Genomic DNA, 19,839 nt, shown 5'->3' with positions numbered 1-19,839 from the left:
AATGTGCACAATGTGGCCAAGGAGTTGATCACGGGATGATGTGTTACGGAACGAGTAAAGAGACTTGCCGGTAACGAGATTGAACAAGGTATCGGGATACCGACGACCGAATCTCGGGCAAGTATCGTACCGATAGACAAAGGGAATTGTATACGGGATTGATTGAATCCTTGACATCGTGGTTCATCCGATGAGATCATCGTGGAGCATGTGGGAGCCAACATGGGTATCCAGATCCCGCTTTTGGTTATTGACCGAAGAGTTGTCTCGGCCATGTCTGCATGACTCCTGAGCCCATAGGGTCTACACACTTAAGGTTCGATGACGCTAGAGTTGTTATGGGAAATAGTATGTGGTTACTGAAGGTAGTTCGGAGTCCCGGATGAGATTCCGGATGTCATGAGGAGTTCCGGAATGGTCCAGCGGTGAAGATCGTTATATTGGACGAAGGGTATTGGAGTCCGGAAGTGTTCCGGGGGTACCAGGCTATGGCTAGCATGACCGAAAGGTGTTTCGGGAGCCCCGGCAAGTGTTGGAGGGCCTCATGGGCCAAAGGGGAAGGGGCAAGCCAGCCCTACCCCTCTCCCTCCTCGTCTCTTGCGATGCTTGGCGAGGCCCTGCTGGAGTACCACGCTCCTCCACCACCACCATGCCGTCATGCTGCTGCTGGATGGAGTCTTCCCCAACCTCTCCTTCTCCCCTTGCTAGATCAAGGCGTAGGAGACGTCACCGGGCTGTACGTGTGTTGAACGCGGAGGCGCCGTCCGTTCGGCGCTAGATCGGAATCAACCGCGATCTGAATCGCTGCGAGTACGACTCCTTCATCCGCGTTCTTGCAACGCTTCCGCTTAGCGATCTACAAGGGTATATAGATGCACTCTCCTTCCCCTCGTTTCTAGATTACTCCATAGATTGATCTTGGTGATGCGTAGAAAATTTTAAAATTTTGCTACGATCCGCAACAGTGGCATCATGAGCTAGGTCTATGCGTAGTTTCTATGCACGAGTAGAACACAAAGCAGTTGTGGGCATCGATATTGCCAATTTGCTTGCCGTTACTAGTCTTATCTTGATTCGGCGGCATCGTGGGATGAAGCGGCACGGACCGACCTTACACGTACGCTTACGTGAGACTGGTTCCACCGACTGACATGCACTAGTTGCATAAGGTGGCTAGCGGGTGTCTGTCTCTCCCACTTTAGTCGGATCGGATTCGATGAAAAGGGTCCTTATAAAGGAAAATAGAAATTGGCATATCACGTTGTGGTTTTGGCGTAGGTAAGAAACGTTCTTGCTAGAAACCTATAGCAGCCACGTAAAAACTTGCAACAACAATTAGAGGACGTCTAACTTGTTTTTGCAGCATATGCCTTGTGATGTGATATGGCCAAAAGGATGCGATGAATGATATATGTGATGTATGAGATTGATCATGTTCTTGCAATAGGAATCACGACTTCCATGTCGATGAGTATGACAACCGGCAGGAGCCATAGGAGTTGTCTTAATTTATTTATGACCTGCGTGTCAACATAAACGTCATGTAATTACTTTACTTTATTGCTAAAACGTTAGCCATAGTAGTAGAAGTAATAGATGACGAGACAACTTCAAGAAGACACGATGATGGAGATCATGATGGAGATCATGGTGTCATGCCGGTGACAACGATGATCATGGAGCCCCGAAGATGGAGATCGAGAGGAGCAAAATGATATTGGCCATATCATGTCACTATTGGATTGCATGTGATGTTTATCATGTTTTACATCTTATTTGCTTAGAACGACGGTAGCTTAAAAAAGATGATCCCTCACTAAAATTTCAAGAAAGGTGCTCCCCCTAACTGTGCACCGTTGCGAAGGTTTGTTGTTTCGAAGCACCACGTGATGATCGGGTGTGATAGATTCTAACGTTCGAATACAACGGGTGTAAGCCAGATTTACACAGCAAAAACACTTAGGTTGACTTGACGAGCCTAGCATGTACAGACATGGCCTCGGAACACGGAAGACCGAAAGGTCGAGCATGAGTCGTATGGTAGATACGATCAACATGAAGATGTTCACCGATGATGACTAGTCCGTCTCACGTGATGATCGGACACGGCCTAGTTGACTCGGATCATGTTTCACTTAGATGACTAGAGGGATGTCTATCTGAGTGGGAGTTCATTAGATGAACTCAATAATCATGAACATAGTCTAAATTGTCTTTGCAAATATGTTGTAGATAAATAGCTCACGTTGTAGCTCCCTGTTTCAATACATTCCTAGAGAAAGACCAAGTTGAAAGATATTGTAAGCACTGATGCGGACTAGGTCCGTAGTCCGAGGAGTGTCCTCACTGCTACACATAAGGCTTATGTCTTTGATGCACCGCTCGATGTGCAAACCCCTACAACGTCGTCTGTGGATGTTGTGAACACCTGACAGATACATCCTGATGACTACATGATAGTTTAGTGCACCATACTTTACGGCTTAGAATCGGGATTCCAATGACGTTTTGAACGCCATAGAACATATGAGATGTTCCAAGAGCTGAAATTGGGATTTAAGGCTCATGCCCGTGATTGAGAGGTGTGAGACCTCTAACAAGTTCTTTTGCCAACAAGATGGAGGAGAATAGATCAGCTAGTGAGCATGTGCTCAGAATTTCTGGGTGCTATAATCACTTAAATCAAGTGGGAGTTAAACTTCCAGATAAGATAGTGATTGATAGAGTTCTCTAGCCACTATCACTAAGCTACTAGATCTTTGTGATGAACTATGACATGCAAGGGATGGAGTTGATCCCGGAGCTGTTCGCGGTGCTTAAGACCGCAAAAGATGTAGAAATCAAGAAGGAGCATCAAGTGTTGATGGTTTAACAAGACCACTGGTTTCAAGAAGGGCAAGGGCTAGAAGGAAAACTTCATGGATGGCAAAGCAGTTGCCGCTCCAGTGAAGGAACCCAAGGTTGAACCCAAACCCGAGACTAAGTGCTTCTATTGTAAGGGGAACGGTCACTGGTAGCGGGATTACCCCAAATGCATGGTAGATAATAAGGCTGGCAACTTCAAAGTTTATACGTGTCATTAATGTGTACCTCACTAGTACTCCTGGTAGCACTTGGGTATTGGATACCGGTTCAGTTACTATTATTGGTGACTTGAAGCAAAAGCTACGGACTAAACGGAGACTGGCTAAGGGCGAGGTGACGATGTGTGTTGGAAGTGTTTCCAAAGTTGATGAGATCACCATCGCACGCTCCATCTGCCTTCGGGATTAGTATTGAACCTAGATAAATATTATCAGGTGTCTACGTTGAGCATGAATATGATTAGATCATGTTCATTGCAATACGGTCATTCATCTAAGTTAGAGAATAATGGTTATTCTGTTTACATGAATGATACCTTTCATGGTCATGCACCCTATGTGAATGGTTCATTGAATCTCGGTCGTGGTAATACACATGTTCACGCCAAAAGATGTAGAGTTAATAATGATAGTACCACTTTCTCGTGGCACTGCCGCTTAGGTCATATTGGCGTAAGATGCATGAAGAAACTCCATGTCGATGGATGTTTGGAGTCACTTGATTTTGAATCGCTTGACACATGCGAGCCATGCCTCATGGGCAGGATGACTAAGACCCCGCTTTCAGGTACAATGAAACGGGCAAGTGACTTGTTGGAAGTCATGCATGCTGATGCGTGTGATCCAATGAGAATTGAAGCGTGCGGTGGATATCGCTATTTTCTCATTTTCACTGACGATTTGAGTAGATATAGGTATATTTACTTAATGAAGCACAAGTCTGAAACGTTTGAAAAGTTCAAGCGATTTCAGAGTGAAGTTAAGAATCATCATAACAAGAAGATCAAATTCCTACGATCTGATCAATGAGAATATCTGAGTTATGAGTTTGGCAAACATTTAAGACATTGTGGAATTGTTTCACAGTTGAAGCCACCTGGAACACCACTGGGTTATGGTGTGTCCGGACGTCGTAATCGAAACTTATGAGATATGGTGCGATCTATGATGTCTCTTATCAATCTACCGTTTTCATTTTGAGGTTATGCGTTAGAGACAGCTGCATTCACTTTAGATAGGACACCATCTAAGTCCGTTGAGACGGCGTCGTATGAACATTGGTTTGGCAAGAAACCAAAGTTGTCGTTTCTTAATGTTTGGGGCTGCGATGCTTAATGCTTCAGCCGGAGAAGCTCGAACCCAAAGCGGACAAACACATCTTCATAGGATACCCAAAGGTGACAGTTGGGTACACCTTCTATCTCAGATCCGAGGGAAAATTGTTTGTCGCTAAGAACGGGTCCTTTCTCGAGAAGGAGTTTCTCTCGAAAGAATTGAGTGGGAGGAAGATAGAACTTGATGAGGTTGTCGAACATTTACTTCAACCAGAGAGTGATGCAACACAGAAAGATGTTTTCTGTGGCGCCTACGTTTGTTGAATAGGAAGTTAATGATAGTGATCATGAAGCTTCGGATCAAGTTGCTATCGAACCTCGTAGGTCGACAAGGATATGTACTACTCGTAAGTGGTACGGTAATCCTGTCTTAGATATCATGTTGTTAGACAACAATGAACCTACGAGCTATGGACAAGCGATGGTGGGCCCGTATTCCGACAAATGGTTAGAAGCCATGAAATCCGAGATAGGATCCATGTATGGACTTTGGTGGACTTGCCCGTTGATCGACAAGCCATCGAGATAAACGGATCTTTAAGAAGAAGACGGACGTGGGCGGTAATGTTACCTTCTATGAAGCTCGACTTGTGGTAAAGAGTCTTTTCACAAGTTCAAGGAGTTGACTACGATGAGAATTTCTCACCCGGAGCGATGCTTAAGTCCGTCGGAATCATGTTAGCATTAGCCGTGTTTTTCGATTATGAAATCTGACAGATGGATGTCAAAACAAGTTTTCTTACCAGTTTTCGTAAGAAAAAGTTGTATGTGATACAATAAAAGGTTTTGTCGATCCTAAGGATGCTAAAAGGTATGCTGGCTCCAGCGATCCTTCTATGGACTAGAGCAAGCATCTCGGAATCGGAATATATGCTTTGATGGAGTGATCAAAGCTTTTAGGTTTATACAATGTTTGCTAGAAACTTGTATTTACAAGAAAGTGAGTGGGAGCACTACAACATTTCTGATAAGTATATGTGGATGACATATTGTTGATCCGAAATAATGTAGAATTTCTGGAAAGCATAAATGGTTGTTTGAAGAGTATTTTTTTTCAAAGGAAGACCTGGATAAAGCTGCTTACATACTGGGCATCAAGATCTATAGAGATAGATCAGGACGCCTGATGATACTTTCAAAGAACATACACCTTGACATGTTTTTGAAGGAGTTCAAAATAGATCAGTCAAAGAAGGGGTTCTTACCTGAGTTGTAAGGTGTGAAGTTGAGTAAGACTCAAAGATTGACCACGACAGAAGAAAGAGGAAGGACGAAGGTCGTCCCCTATGCTCTTGTCATAGGCTCTATACGGTATGCCATGCTGAGTACCGCACCTGATGTGTGCCTTGCCACATGTCTGACAAGAGGATACAAAGGTGATCTAGGAATGGATCACCAGATAGCGGTCAAAATTGTCCTTAAAGGAATAAGGAAATGTTTCTCGGTTATGGAGGTGATAAAGAGTTCGACATAAAGAGTTACGTCGATGCAAGCTTAACACCTATCCGGATAGCTCTGAGTAGAGATACCGGATACGTATAATGGAGCAACAATTTGGAATAGCTCCAAGTGGAACGTGGTAGCATCATCTATGATATGACACAAAGTTTTGCGAAGTACATAGGGATCTGAATATGGCGAGACCCGTTGACTACAACCTCTCTCACAAGCATAACATGATCAAACCCAGAACTCTTTGAGTGTTTATCACATAGTGATGTGAACTAGATCATTGAGTCTAGTAGACTCTTGGATGTTGGTCACATGGCGATGTGACCTGTGAGTGTTAATCACATGGCGATGTGAACTAGATTATTGACTCTAGTGCAAGTGGGAGACTGTTGGAAATATGCCCTAGAGGCAATAATAAATTGGTTATTATTATATTTCCTTGTTCATGATAATCGTTTATTATCCATGCTAGAATTGCATTGATAGGAAACTCAGATACATGTGTGGATACATAGACAACACCATGTCCCTAGTAAGCCTCTAGTTGACTAGCTCGTTGATCAATAGATGGTTACGGTTTCCTGACCATGGACATTGGATGTCATTGATAACGGGATCACATCATTAGAAGAATGATGTGATGGACAAGACCCAATCCTAAGCATAGCACAAGATCGTGTAGTTCGCATGCTAAAGCTTTTCTAATGTCAAGTATCATTAACTTAGACCATGAGATTGTGCAACTCCCGGATACCGTAGGAATACTTTGGGTGTGCCAAACGTCACAACGTAACTGGGTGGCTATAAAGGTACACTACAGGTATCTCCGAAAGTGTCTGTTGGGTTGGCACGAATCGAGACTGGGATTTGTCACTCCATGTAACGGAGAGGTATCTCTGGGCCCACTCGGTAGGACATCATCATAATGTGCACAATGTGACCAAGGAGTTGATCACGGGATGATGTGTTACGGAACGACTAAAGAGACTTGCCGGTAACGAGATTGAACAAGGTATCGGGATACCAACGATCGAATCTCGGGCAAGTATCGTACCGATAGACAAAGGGAATTGTATACGGGATTGATTGAATCCTTGACATCGTGGTTCATCCGATGAGATCATCGTGGAGCATGTGGGAGCCAACATGGGTATCCAGATCCCGCTGTTGGTTATTGACCGGAGAGTTGTCTCGTCCATGTCTGCATGACTCCCGAGCCCGTAGGGTCTACACACTTAAGGTTCGGTGACGCTAGAGTTGTTATGGGAAATAGTATGTGGTTACCGAAGATAGTTCGGAGTCCCGGATGAGATTCCGGATGTCACGAGGAGTTCTAGAATGGTCTGGCGGTGAAGATCGATATATTGGACGAAGGGTATTGGAGTCCGGAAGTGTTCCGGGGGTACCAGGCTATGGCTAGCATATGACCGAAAGGTGTTTCGGGAGCCCCGGCAAGTGTTGGAGGGCCTCATGGGCCAAAGGGAAGGGGCAAACCAGCCCTACCCCTCTCCCTCCTCGTCTCTTGCGGTGCTTGGCGAAGCCTTGCTGGAGTACCACGCTCCTCCACCACCACCACGCCGTCGTGCTGCTGCTGGACGGAGTCTTCCCCAACCTCTCCTTCTCCCCTTGCTGGATCAAGGTGTAGGAGACGTCACCGGGCTGTACGTGTGTTGAACGCGGAGGCGCCGTCCGTTCAGCGCTAGATCGGAATCAACCGCGATCTGAATCGCTGCGGGTACGACTCCTTCATCCGCGTTCTTGCAACGCTTCCGCTTAGCGATCTACAAGGGTATGTAGATGCACTCTCCTTCCCCTCGTTGCTAGATTACTCCATAGATTGATCTTGGTGATGCGTAGAAAATTTTAAATTCCTGCTACGATCCCCAACACTACGCGCCCCCCATGCAGTACTACCGCAAGGCAAAAGTCCCAGCCGGGGGAAGGGAAACTTCCGAGCCTAGTTTCGCAAAAAAAAATGGAAGTAGCAAAAACCCGACACAGTAGTACTGCCGAGGGGCGGTGCATAGCGCGGTACTACCGCACGCCGAAAGCGGTACTACCGCGGCAGGTGCAGATGTAAAAAAATTACATCCGCTCCTACTACCGCGAAGGGGCGGCACTAGCCTGGTGGGCAGCGGTAGTGCAGCTCCAGGGGAGCAGTACTACCGTGGGCACCAGCGGTACTACCGCGCCACCGCGCGGTACTACCGTTGATCCAGGAGCATTACTACCATAACCACAACAGCAGTCAGTCACAGGAGGCAGGAAAACGGAGGAAGCTCCAAGGAAGAAGGAGGGGATAAAAAGGAGACGTGTACGTGATGATTCCATCCAAACCTTTCCAACGCGGACCCCCTCTTAATAGTACGGCTTTCCTACGACTCAAATCCACCAAAAAGAAATATAGAAAAGACACCGTCTTCGTCAGTCTTCGAGGGGCACCCAATCGTCTTGTGCCTAGCAAAGAAGTGTCTGAAATACTCATGACACACGATTAATCCGCAAATGCGTTGTCATCAATTATCAAAATACTTAGGGATAAATAGTCCTTACACAAGGGGACTGGAGGCGGCCGATGGACTGACAGGCGAATGGCCAAAGTCGGCGGCAACGGGTGGATGCGCCCCAAGCTTCCGCAACGATCGTGGGGATTGTGGTGGTCATCTCAACCGGCTGGATCGGACGTCAGGGTGGTGGCGGAGCTGAAGCAGCCAACAGAGTGGCGGCGGTGACGTCCAACAGCAGAAAACGGACAATCCGAGGTGGGATGAGCTAGGTCAGCAGGAAATAGTTTCATTTTCGAGCAGGAACGACTGTTGGTTATATTTTTGGTCGACCTCGAAACAGTCATATGCCACGCTTTATAGGTAAAGCATAAACCGATTGCCACATATGACCAAAATATTGGACTCGGACATCAATTTTTTTGGTCAGGACCAAATTAAATTGATCAGGATCATCTACTGGTTTGCTGTTGAAGCAGTTTTTTGTCTCATTTTTTTTAAAATGTCCTTTTGGCCAAAGGAAAATCACACCTCCAGACCGTCCACGTCAATTTCCACTACCAGATCAGTTGTTGCCTTGTTGGTGCAGTCCGACAGTGCTGCGATTACTATGAACGGACCATTAGAAAAGGACCAACCCATGGCCCAGGACCAATATGCAAGCCAAAAACCGGACGCTTCGTAGAAGAACGGGGCGAGAAATTTGTGATAATGAAAAGGAGTCTTGTTTCCTCGTTGGCGGAGAAAGCGCCAATGCAATTCTCTAGGCGACGAAGGGATTGTTCAGCAGCCAGCCAGGGCCAGCAATCGAGTGGATTTGCAGAAACTGCTGCACTCGATGAGTCTGCAGTGAATATACTGCACACTATACTCCTAGCTTCATGTACCCAGGAGGAGAAAAGACTGCGGAGAACTGTTGCGGTGTTGCATTGCATGCACTCGATGAGTCCAAGTCCATGTTTCACACTTTCTACGGCTTTTCTTTTCTTGGGGTTCGTTCGCTGTGTGCTACTCCTAGCTTCACCTAGCCAGACATAGCTAGGCTTCTTCTTCCTCCGGGTCCAAGTTACCAACAGTGCTGCTGGGGCGAGTCAAAACCGCAATCATTTGGGGCTGCACAATCAAGGCCGGCCGGTCAGTCGTTGTAGGATAGGAAGGTTTCTTTCCAAGTTTCCATCAGCTTTTGAATTTCAGGTGCACCTTCCGAGCCGGTTCAACCCGGCCGGCGGTTCTCTTTATCGGGCAGATGGATTGATGATTGATTGATTAAGCTATTGTTATCTGCTGGTGTATTTGCCACGTGAGAGGCCCCTGCAGTGACATGGTGGACAATGCAATGCAAAACTAGTACTCCGTATAATAGTACATAGTACACCCGATCAATTTGATCTCGTACGTGAAGGTTCAGAGACACACGATCGTGCTGCGGTGCTGGCGTTGGTCTCGTGCCGTCCCTGTCGTGGTCTGTAGGACGGCTAGGTACACATAGCTGATTGCCGTTGCACAACGTATACGGCAGGGAGCAGCACCCTGCTGTTAGGCCAACTCCAGTGTGTGACCCATTTCTACCCCAAATCCTTCGTTTGTGTCCGTTTGGGATAAAACGGACAAACCGAACGACCCAACGCATGGGAGTATACGGACGTTTCGTCCGGTCTGTGTCCGCTTTTGCCCCATTTCTAGACCAAAGTTGCTCTCGGTTTGGGGCTAAAGCGGACGTCTTCGCGTCCTTGTCGTCCGTCTGTGTCCGCCTCGACCCCACCTGTCACTCTCTTCTTTTCTATACCTGGCCCATCATACGGACAAAATCCGAACAAATTGGATATAGATTTAGGGTAGCAGCGTTGGGTGCAGCGAGTTTGTGCGGCCCCTGTCCGCCGTTTCTTCTCTCTATTTCTACTTTATACAGACAAAATTCGGATAAAATAAGTATAGATTTAGGGTCGTGCGGTGGAGTTGGCCTTAGTAGTAGTTGTGACCAAGTGCACGACCAAGGCAGACACGTACGACGGACCGGCGTCTAACGGATCACTTCATACACTGCGTTGCTATAGTGTTTTTCTGTGCGTTGCTATAGTGTTAACTTGGCGAGGAAGGGATTGTTCACCAGCTAGCTTGGTTCAGGCAGGATGGCGTTGATGGGAGTACATACTGGCAGTGGCAGTGAATATTCAGAGGCAGTATGATCTTCGGACTGCTTCTGGCCGTGCCGTCCCTGTCATGGTCAGTACGAACGACGGGTACAGATATTGTGACTGATGACACCGGTACCTGCCTCCCACTCTGTAGCGTGCGAGCCATGACCAATTGCACGACCGATGGCCACGCACGACGCACGTACCACGGATAAAATGTCTGATGGATCGTTTCATGCAACAGCTGGTGGCGAGCAGTGAACTGAAGGGCTCACGCCGTGCATGGTCTGTCATGACACGCAGTGAAATTCACAAACGCAAAGCGTTAGGTGTAAAAACTAGCAAGGGCATCTCCAACGCGGCTCACCTAATCCTTCCTATGTGTCCGCTCCGGACATTTTTAGGCCTTCGCCGTAGACTTCTACTCTCTCCGTTCGGAAATAGTTGTTTTGGAAATGGTTGTATCTAGAACTAAAACAAGTTCAGATACAACCATTTCTAGGACAAGTATTTCCAAACAGAGGAAGTACTTTGAAAGTCTGAAATCCTCTTCGCCTGACCCCTGTCTGGGTCTCATCCTCGTCTCACCCCAAAACCCCGTATGATATGTGTCAGAAGCCTCGACTCATCAGCGCACTTATTCTGGGACTGCTCGTTTTCAAGAGCAATCTGGGACAATGTGGCTACCTGGCACGGCTGCAACTCCATGGCCGGACAGTTTGCCAATCAGGGCAACTCCATGATGATCGCCAACGACATTATCAGGACGGCACAGCGGGAGCACAGGGCAGGCGTGCGCTCTTTGATCATCCTGGTGTCATGGGAAATTTGGATGGAGAGGAACAACTGTATTTCCCGTCTGAAGATCCCTTGCTGCGCAGAAGTCACCGCAGCTATCAGAAGAAGCATGGAGCTTTGGCGCCTAGCGGGGGGCAAAGGCTTTAGAGATCCCATTTGGGAACCTAATAGCGAGATAAAACCCATGCTGATGAATGTTTCTGTTTCCTCTATTTCCATGATCACTTGATCAGAACATTGTTTTTTCATATGCGTCCTTCCAAGTCAGAATTGCCTTAACAAAAATGGATGGAATCGAATCTGGAAGTAATCTTAACTTCACTTTTCGCCGGAGATTTCATGATGGTAGTTTTTGGAAACTTCAATTGATTAATGAGGTCAAGTCACTCTATAATTTGAGTGGCGTGTGGAGGGAGCGGGGCGTCTTACCCGCTGAAATCCATGCCATGGTGTCATGTATACACGAAGGTTATTCTTCATTTCATCCCAAATTGGTATGCAAAACCTATAAATATGGTAGGGAAGGTATGACTATGCAGGAACATTTCACTCTTGAAAGGCAAGATGAGTTAGGGTAGTGTTGTGCCGGGCGCCCACTCAGTGAAAGCTACAATTTTTGGATCTTAAAAAAACATATGAAGTCCGCGTTCTCTCACAATCCAGCCTTCCTCCCACGGACGTCGTCCATGCCTTGTTGGACCTCCGCCGATCCAACCATACTCCTCTGGATCCAGTCGTCACTCAGGTGTCCTTCGGATGTCGACAAGGCCTTGGCGGACATCCACCGGTCCACCCAACCACCACTCCACTTAGGCATATGCCCCACCATACTCCTCCGAATCGAGTCGTCGCCCAGGTACCCTTCGGACACCGGCCAAGCCTTGTTTGGACAACTCCAACGCACGACCCCGAATGGACGTCCGTTTCGTCCGTTTAGGGGTGGCAATGGGACCGTGTCCTGCTGGATTTGTGGATGCGCCGGTCGTGCGCCAACGCACGGCCGCATCTCGGCCGCATTTAGACCTCTGCTGATTCACCCAATTGCCTCTCCGCTTAGGCCACACCATGCTCATGTGGATTTAGTCGACACTTAGGTACCCTCCATCCCTGCTAACGTCGTCCATAGCAGACACCGTGCCTAATACGTGTGCGGTCAAATGCCATATTGCAATTTTTATACTTGCTCATTATCTGTTTTAAGGCAATTATGATTGATTCGGACGAGAAGTACTTCTACGCCTTCATGGGTTCGTCTTCGTCGGATGCATGGTACCGTTGCACGGTGTCCGCTCTGTTTTGGGACTTTAGAAAAAAAACAAAGAGGTCTTGTTGAGAGATGGCGTAGGATACGTTCGCCTGGCCGGATGTCCACATACACGTTTGAACTGTTTGTGGACATTTTGAGGCACCGGTTTGATAAATGCCGTTGGAGATGCCCTAATGTAGTGGAGGTAACCTGTCCTAGCATGAACAATGATGCCAACTGCCGAGTGGAGCTCTATGTGTCCCAGAAGCTCAATGACAACAGACGTCTGGCCAAGCACTCATTGTGCAGAGAGGGACAATACCGTAAGCCATTGATCGGAGAAGATCATTTTGTTTTTTGTCAAGAAAAAGGTAGTATATCCACTGGGTCCAGCTAAAACACTAGATCTCCTAAAACAGTAAGGAAATGTTGCTTGATTGATTAATGAATGAACTATTAGGTCGGACGCTTTTTTTTTTGAGGGTCAGGTCGGATGCTTTCACACAGCGTGGCACGTTTCGTGTGGTGCAAACGTACCTGAAAGGCAAAAAAGGAGAGCAGCCACTGGACTGGAGGTAGGTGCATGGTAGGCATGGACGCACGGAGGCAGGGAAATACAATGACAATGGAAATGGCGGCCTTCAGGTGCGGGCGTGAGAGAATTAATTAGCACGCGCTCATTACCTGAGGGGCTGAGACTCTGCCTGTCAGCAGACTGTTTAACAAGCAATGTCAATGGAAGTGGCGGCCTTCAGGGTGAGTGCGCGATACTACATATAGTAAGTCTGACTGTGTGAGATTAACAGGTCGGCCGGGCGTACATCCAAAGCTGAAACTGTATGGGGTTGTTTGGTTCTATGACTAGCATTGTCATACTTTGTCACAAATTTTTATCAAACTTGCCTAAGGTTAGTTTATCAAAATGAGAGCCACAAGTCCGGAAGCCTAAGGGAATCTTGCCATATTTTATGTGTGTATGCCATGTGGGGCCCAAGTGTGGCTTGAACCAAACACTCACCTAAGTTGATCAAATTTGCCTAACCTTAAATGTGGCAATCTTTGGCAAAGTTAGTCATAAACCAAACAGCCCCTATATATGGCGAGAAGCTACATAACTGAAACTGTTTATTTACACACTCTGGACTGTACCTGAAAGGTCAGATCGAATGAACGAGGCGACCGGCCGCTGCTGGAATGGCGATGCGGTGTGTCGTCGTCGACGTAGCTAGCTAGCTAGGTTGGGCAAGCATGGGAGGGGAGGGGACACGATGGAACCAAGCATTGCTAGCGTACGTAGCCATTGCTTCGCGCCTTCGCTACAGCTTCTTTCAGGTACAGTACTGAGTGCTTTTCATTTTTCTGGGGTTCGCTGTGTGCTTCACCTAGCCAGCCAGCTAGTAGGCTTCTTCTTCCAGTCCCACTTACAGACAGACCTGCTGTTGCTGTTGTATTTTCTCTTTGTTTTCCTTGTTTTCCTAGGTTGTGCTTTTTCTGTATAGCTCCTTTTCTCTTGCAAAGACCTTTTGTATCATTTATTTGAAAATCAATAAAAATACGCAGCAAAGTCCTGCTGTTTCCCTCCAAAAAAAAAACTTACAGACAGACCGTGCTGCTGAGCCGAGTCAAAACCGCCATGCATCGTCTTCTTTTCATCAGCTTTCTGAATTTCAGGTGCAGCACCCGAGGTAACCAATTCAATCCGGCCGGTTCTCTTTATCGGGTACACAGATTGATGTTTGATTAAGCTGTTACTACCTGCTGACTGCCGGTGACATGGTCATGGTGGACACATCGGCGTCTGCAGCACGCGTGTAGCGGACTAGCAGCGGCCTGTTTCTTCTGTCTCGTACCTGAAGTTTCAGAGACACGATCAGATCAATTTCATAGGAAGGTTACTTTCCACCAGCTTTTGAATTTCAGGTGCACCTTCTCCGAGCCGGTTCTCTTTCTCGGGCAGATCGATTGATGATTGATTGATTAAGCCCTCCTCTTTGGAAGAACTGCTATCAGAGGGAGGAGGACATTGTAAAACTCTAACTCCGTTCTGATTTAATGGTCCTCTTTGTATTTTGTGTAAAAAATTAGTCATAGATTCAACTGACAGAATTGTTAAAGCTCTTCATAAAAAATTGTATCGTTGGATTTGTATTTGAACATAGTTTTCAATGATACTATTTTTTATGACCTGTATTAATATTTTGTTAATTAAATTTATGGTTAAAATTTGACAAAAAATACTAAAAGCAATAATAAACTGTAGGGGTAGTAATACACCTGTTTTTTTAGACACACGATCAATTCAATTCGACAGTACTATTTTTGTTACAGTAGGTGCCGTCCCTGGCGTGGTCGGTGGGACGGCTGGGTACATTGCCGTTGCAGAACGTATACGGTAGGGAGCAGCAACAAACACATTAGTAGGAACTCTCGCCCTGTCGTGTACGAGTCGTGCCCAAATGCGGCTAAATTTCGTGTTTTGATCCTTTTTGCATAGAAATTCAGGATCTAACCTCTATTGGAAAGAATTTCGGGATCTAACCTGTTCGCTATTGTCAGGGGTTCTGGCGGTAGGGTTAGACATCCTACCGTCAGGGCACCTGGCGGCAGGGTGCGACGGAGGGGAACGGCAACCGTTTACCCGAGCTGACATGGATAAGTACCCTACCGCTAGGGGCCCTGGCGGTAGCCTGTCTAACCCTACCGCCAGAACCCCTGGCGGTAGGTGGTTGCTGGGTTTTTGCCTTGGAAAGTTTCCGTAACGAAATATCGAAGTGCCCTGGCGGTAGGTTGTGTGACCTTACCGTCAGGGTCCGTGGCGGGAGGGTCATGTGTTTTATGAGTTTCAAGTTAAATTGATTGCTTCTTTTTAAAATCAATATCTTGTACCATGAAAGTATATACTCATTTCTTTTACCATGAAAGTATACTCATATTGACAAGAACAAATGGCATGAAGTTAACTTAATGTTCAAACTGAATAGATAATGAACAAATGGCATTACAAGAGGCACATAGTTTCATTATTCATCGAGAACATAATTGAAAGACACAAGACAAACTAATAGGACGATTTGCTGATAAGTTCGAAGAGCGGGCAGACATCATCATCTTCAGAGCTCCTCGTATGTTAGCCTGGGCCGTGGAGACAGAAACGGCAGCGGATCTACCGGTTCAGGCGGAGGCGGAACGCTGGTCGGCGTCCGACCGTTCAAGCACTCCCACCTTGCCCTGCCCGCTGGAGTTTTCACCTCCGCCCTTGCCCAGTCGATGATATCAAACGCAGATGCACTTGGGGGAGGCATCCTGGCTCTTTCCTCCGCATTGCTCTCGAAGTAGATTCTCCGTCCCAAATTGCTCAGGAGATAGTTGGCGTAATTCTGCGCAACTTCAATGCACGCGTCCCGACGGACACGGTAGATACTTGGATTTGCCTTCATCTTTGCCTTCACTTCCTTTCACTCCTTCACGCTCTGCGACCAAGCCATGACATCGTCAAGGATCCGCTCTGCCCCTCTCGTGCCACCGCTTTGCCCTCGTGGCCTCTAGGACCTCGTCTGAGACAGATCCCACCGGTTGTAGCAGCTCGGGGAAGGTCTCGTACATGTACGGGAGCGGCATCTCTGACGGAATGTGCTGGAGAGGAGTGGGAGGAGCAGGCGGTGATGGAGTCGGCGGTGCTTGCTCCAAGCTTTCGTACCTAAACATATAGATTCATCACACAAAGGTTAATCACCTTGAAAAAAAATCTAAACCTAGGGTTCATCATGTGGTCAAATGCATCATACCATATCATATTTCTCCAACCACATCCAACATGCATCATATCTCCAATATTCATCATATCATAAATTTATTTAACACAAAAAATTATGAACTAGGTTCATCTTGAGGGTTCAACATTTGTTCTCCAACTATATCCACTATTTGCATCATAGCATATCAACATGCATCATCATATCACAATAAATTCCTCCAACATGCATCATACCAAAAAAAATCCTCCCAAAATAATATGAACTAGGGTTCATCTTCACATAAACATACCAACTAGTGACTAGAGTTCATATCTAACACAATATAACATCTAGAATCAACCTAAATCAATCCTAGGGTTCAAAATAATTAAATCTAGTGCAAAAAGGGGAGTGATTTGAATCAAATAATGCGACGAATCGGAAGCTATTTAACTAAAACTAGTTGAAGGGGTCGAAGGAGCTTACTTTGCTTTCTTCGGGGCCATCTCGATCCGCAAAAACGGTGAACAAACGACGAAGATCAGAGAAGGGAGTGGAGGAGATGAGAGAGGGGGCGAGAGGAAGAACTCCTCTGTTCTTGGGGCGGCTGGTTGGGGGGAAGGGGGAGGGGTGGGGCGGCCCACGGCTATAACTGCCCTAAACCCTACCGCCAAGCGGTAGGGTCGGACAGCCTACCGCCAGGACCAGCGACGGTAGGGTGGGACGGAGACCGTTAACGCTGCTGACGTGGATAAGTATCCTACCGCCGCAGGTTCCGGCAGTAGGATGTCTAACCCTACCGTCAGAATCCCTGGCGGTAGGAAAATAGGTCAGATCCTAAAATTCTTTTCAACAAGGATCAGATCCTAAATTTCTATGGAAAAAGAGTCAAAACACGAAATTTGGTCCCCAAGTGCACGACCGAGCAGGCAGGTACCACGGACCAGCGTCTGACGGATCACTTCGGACACTGTTTGGATCAGACAGGATAGGCACATTAGCAGTGAATATTCAGTGACAAGATGACAGTACTGGCACTTTTGGACTGCTGCTGGCCGTGCCGTCCCTGTCGCCGTCGGCACGAGCGACATTTGACCGATGACACTAGTGCCTACCTCCCACACTGTAGCGTACGAGCCATCACCAAATGCACGACCAATGGGTACGCACATACCACAGGTGAAATGTCTGATGGATCATCTCACACAAAAGCTAGCGGCGAACAGTGGACTCCAAGGCGCACGCCGTGCATGGTCATGGCACGCAGCGAAATTTCCATATGTTCGGTTTGGACGTTTAAGGCCTTCAGCAAGGACGTCTATTTTAGGTCGGGTTAGAGCAACTTCAACGGGCGACCTAAATGGGTGGCGATTTCGTCCGCTTTTTGTTCGTTTGGATCGGCCGCCCGTCCGGCGTCCGCCCTGTTTTTCATATGGGTCGGCAGCGCGCCCAACGCGCCGACCCATATATGCAGGCGTGGCCGGCTGGCCGTTCAATTTTACATTGCATTCTCACGTATGATGAAATGAAAATTTAACAAACAAAATAGTCCGCCCAAATAAAAAATATAGTTTACAGGCCAAATAAAAATAAAAATGTTTCACATAGTTTTGCAAAACGAATAAAAAAGATACATCTATTGGTTGCCAACATGAGTCCACATATGCTCAACCAAATCATTTTGCAATTGCACGTGAGTTTCCCAATCACGCATGTCTTCATGAAACTGAGTGAACTGCTCAAATGTTGCCGCTACTCCATGCTCAGGCACAACATTCTCACCCTGAAACTGAAAGCCTTGATCGTACAGACGTTCCGGCGTTCGTCTTCTACGATCATATTGTGCATGATCACACAAGCAGTCATCACCTCCCATAGTTTCTGCGTGCTCCAAGTATTAGCAGGATACCAAACGATGCCCCATCGAGATTGCAAAACACCGAAGGCACGCTCGACATCCTTTCTAGCACTCTCTTGCTCTTGGGCAAATCTTTTTCTTTTCTCTCCGACAGGGTTGGGTATTGTCTTGACAATAGTGGTCCACTGAGGATAGATACCGTCACCCAGATAATACCCTTTGTCGTAGGTGTGGCCGTTGACAGTAAAGTTCACCGGTGGGTTGTTGCCTTCGGCAAGCCTAGCAAACACCGGCGAGCATTGAAGCACGTTGATATCATTGTGTGATCCAGCCATGCCAAAGAAAGAGTGCCAGATCCAGAGATCTTGAGACGCCACGGCCTCTAGTATGACAGTGCAAGCCCTGACATGTCCCTTATACTGCCCTTGCCAAGCAGAAGGGCAGTTCTTCCACTCCCAATACATGCAGTCTATGCTGCCAAGCATCCCCGGGAAGCCCCTGCTAGCATTCATCGCCAACAAACGGGCTGTATCTTCAGCTGTCGGCTCTCTCAAGTACTCAGGGCCAAACACAGCAATCACAGCCTTGCAAAACTTATACAGGGACTCTAGGCATGTAGACTCGATCATACGGACGTACTCGTCAATGAGATCACCGGGCACTCCGTATGCAAGCATTCGGATGGCGGCAGTGCATTTCTGATAAGAGGAGAAACCAATCTTGCCGACGGCATCCTCTTTGCACTCGAAGTAGTCATCATAGCCGACCACTCCCTCTCTAATACGGTTGAAAACATGCCTACTCATACGGAACCGGCGGCGGAATTTGTAATGTTTGAACAACGGGTTTGTTGTATCAAAGTAGTCCTTCCAGAGAAGGAAATGCCCGCTCTCCCGGTTACGATTCAACGCCGGAAGGTGGCCCGGAATGGAGCCACGGAACAACGGCCGCTGGTTGTTGAGGTGGTGATGGACCAACACAGCAGCCAATATCTCCTCCTCGTCGTCGGACGAATCGTCGGAGTCGCAAAGGAAATTGTGGAAAAAGAACTCGTCGGCTGAGTCCATTTTCGTACCTTGGCAAACTGTCGAACAGTTTGCGGGCGTCGAAGAAGGAGACGGCCGGCGAGGGGAGACGGGGCGCCCATAGACCAGCTAGCTGCCCGGCCGGCGTCCGACGACGGTGACGGTGTCCGACGAGCGTGTCGGTCGTCTGTGGCTGGGGCGGCGAGACGGCTGGGCGTGGGGGAAATAGCGGCGGGGAACCAGCTTGCTCCCCGGCGTCCAAACGGCGGCGGCGGGCGACTGGGGGCAGGGGCGGCGTTGCTGGGCGGATGTGGAGGCGGCGGCAGCTGGAAGAGTCGCCGGCAAAATGGGCGGCGGCATCGGTGACGGAGGAGCCGGGGGCGAGGGTTGCTTGTTGCCTGGGGGGAGGGAAGGCCAATGTGCCACAGACGAGCGGGCCCGGAGACAGGAGTAGGCGAGCAAGCGCGTGTCCGTTGCGTGTCCGCGCCGACGCAAATCAGAATAGAAAATGGGCCGGGAATGAGTCGCCCGTGGACGAAAAACGGACGCGCGTCCGTTTGGGTCGGCGCGTTGGGTCGCTATTTTTGTCTGCGCCGATTCAAACGGACGCGGGCGAACAAAATGGGTCACCTCATTAGAGTTGCTTTTAGTCTGGACGGCTGAAATTCTCTCCCCAGTGCTAGATTAGGGAAGTTCCGAGGGAGTTTAGACGTCCGCCACATGGGACTCCGGCACCTCTGACCCACCAAAAACCCTATCCCGAGTCTATGTTTTCCACAATTCAGCCCTGCTCCTCTACTCTATATCTACACTCCCAGAGACTAGCACCATCGTCATACCCTTCTGAAGCCGGCTAGGCATTGCTGGAGGTCAGCCGATCAACATAGCC

The 19,839-nt window shown here is 47.8% G+C and overlaps 2 pseudogenes; both read right to left on the bottom strand.

The window, feature by feature from the left end:
* Positions 1 to 15,443: 15,443 nt before the first annotated feature.
* Positions 15,444 to 15,951, bottom strand: LOC147992934 (uncharacterized; annotated as a pseudogene).
* Positions 15,952 to 18,030: 2,079 nt separating this feature from the next.
* Positions 18,031 to 18,992, bottom strand: LOC125533202 (uncharacterized; annotated as a pseudogene).
* Positions 18,993 to 19,839: the final 847 nt, after the last annotated feature.

The sequence above is a fragment of the Triticum urartu genome, chromosome 1A, assembly GCF_056163025.1.
Source record: "Triticum urartu cultivar PI428250 chromosome 1A, HENAU_Tu73, whole genome shotgun sequence".
Lineage (NCBI taxonomy): Eukaryota > Viridiplantae > Streptophyta > Magnoliopsida > Poales > Poaceae > Triticum > Triticum urartu.
This window is presented reverse-complemented; position numbering and strand designations above follow the sequence as displayed.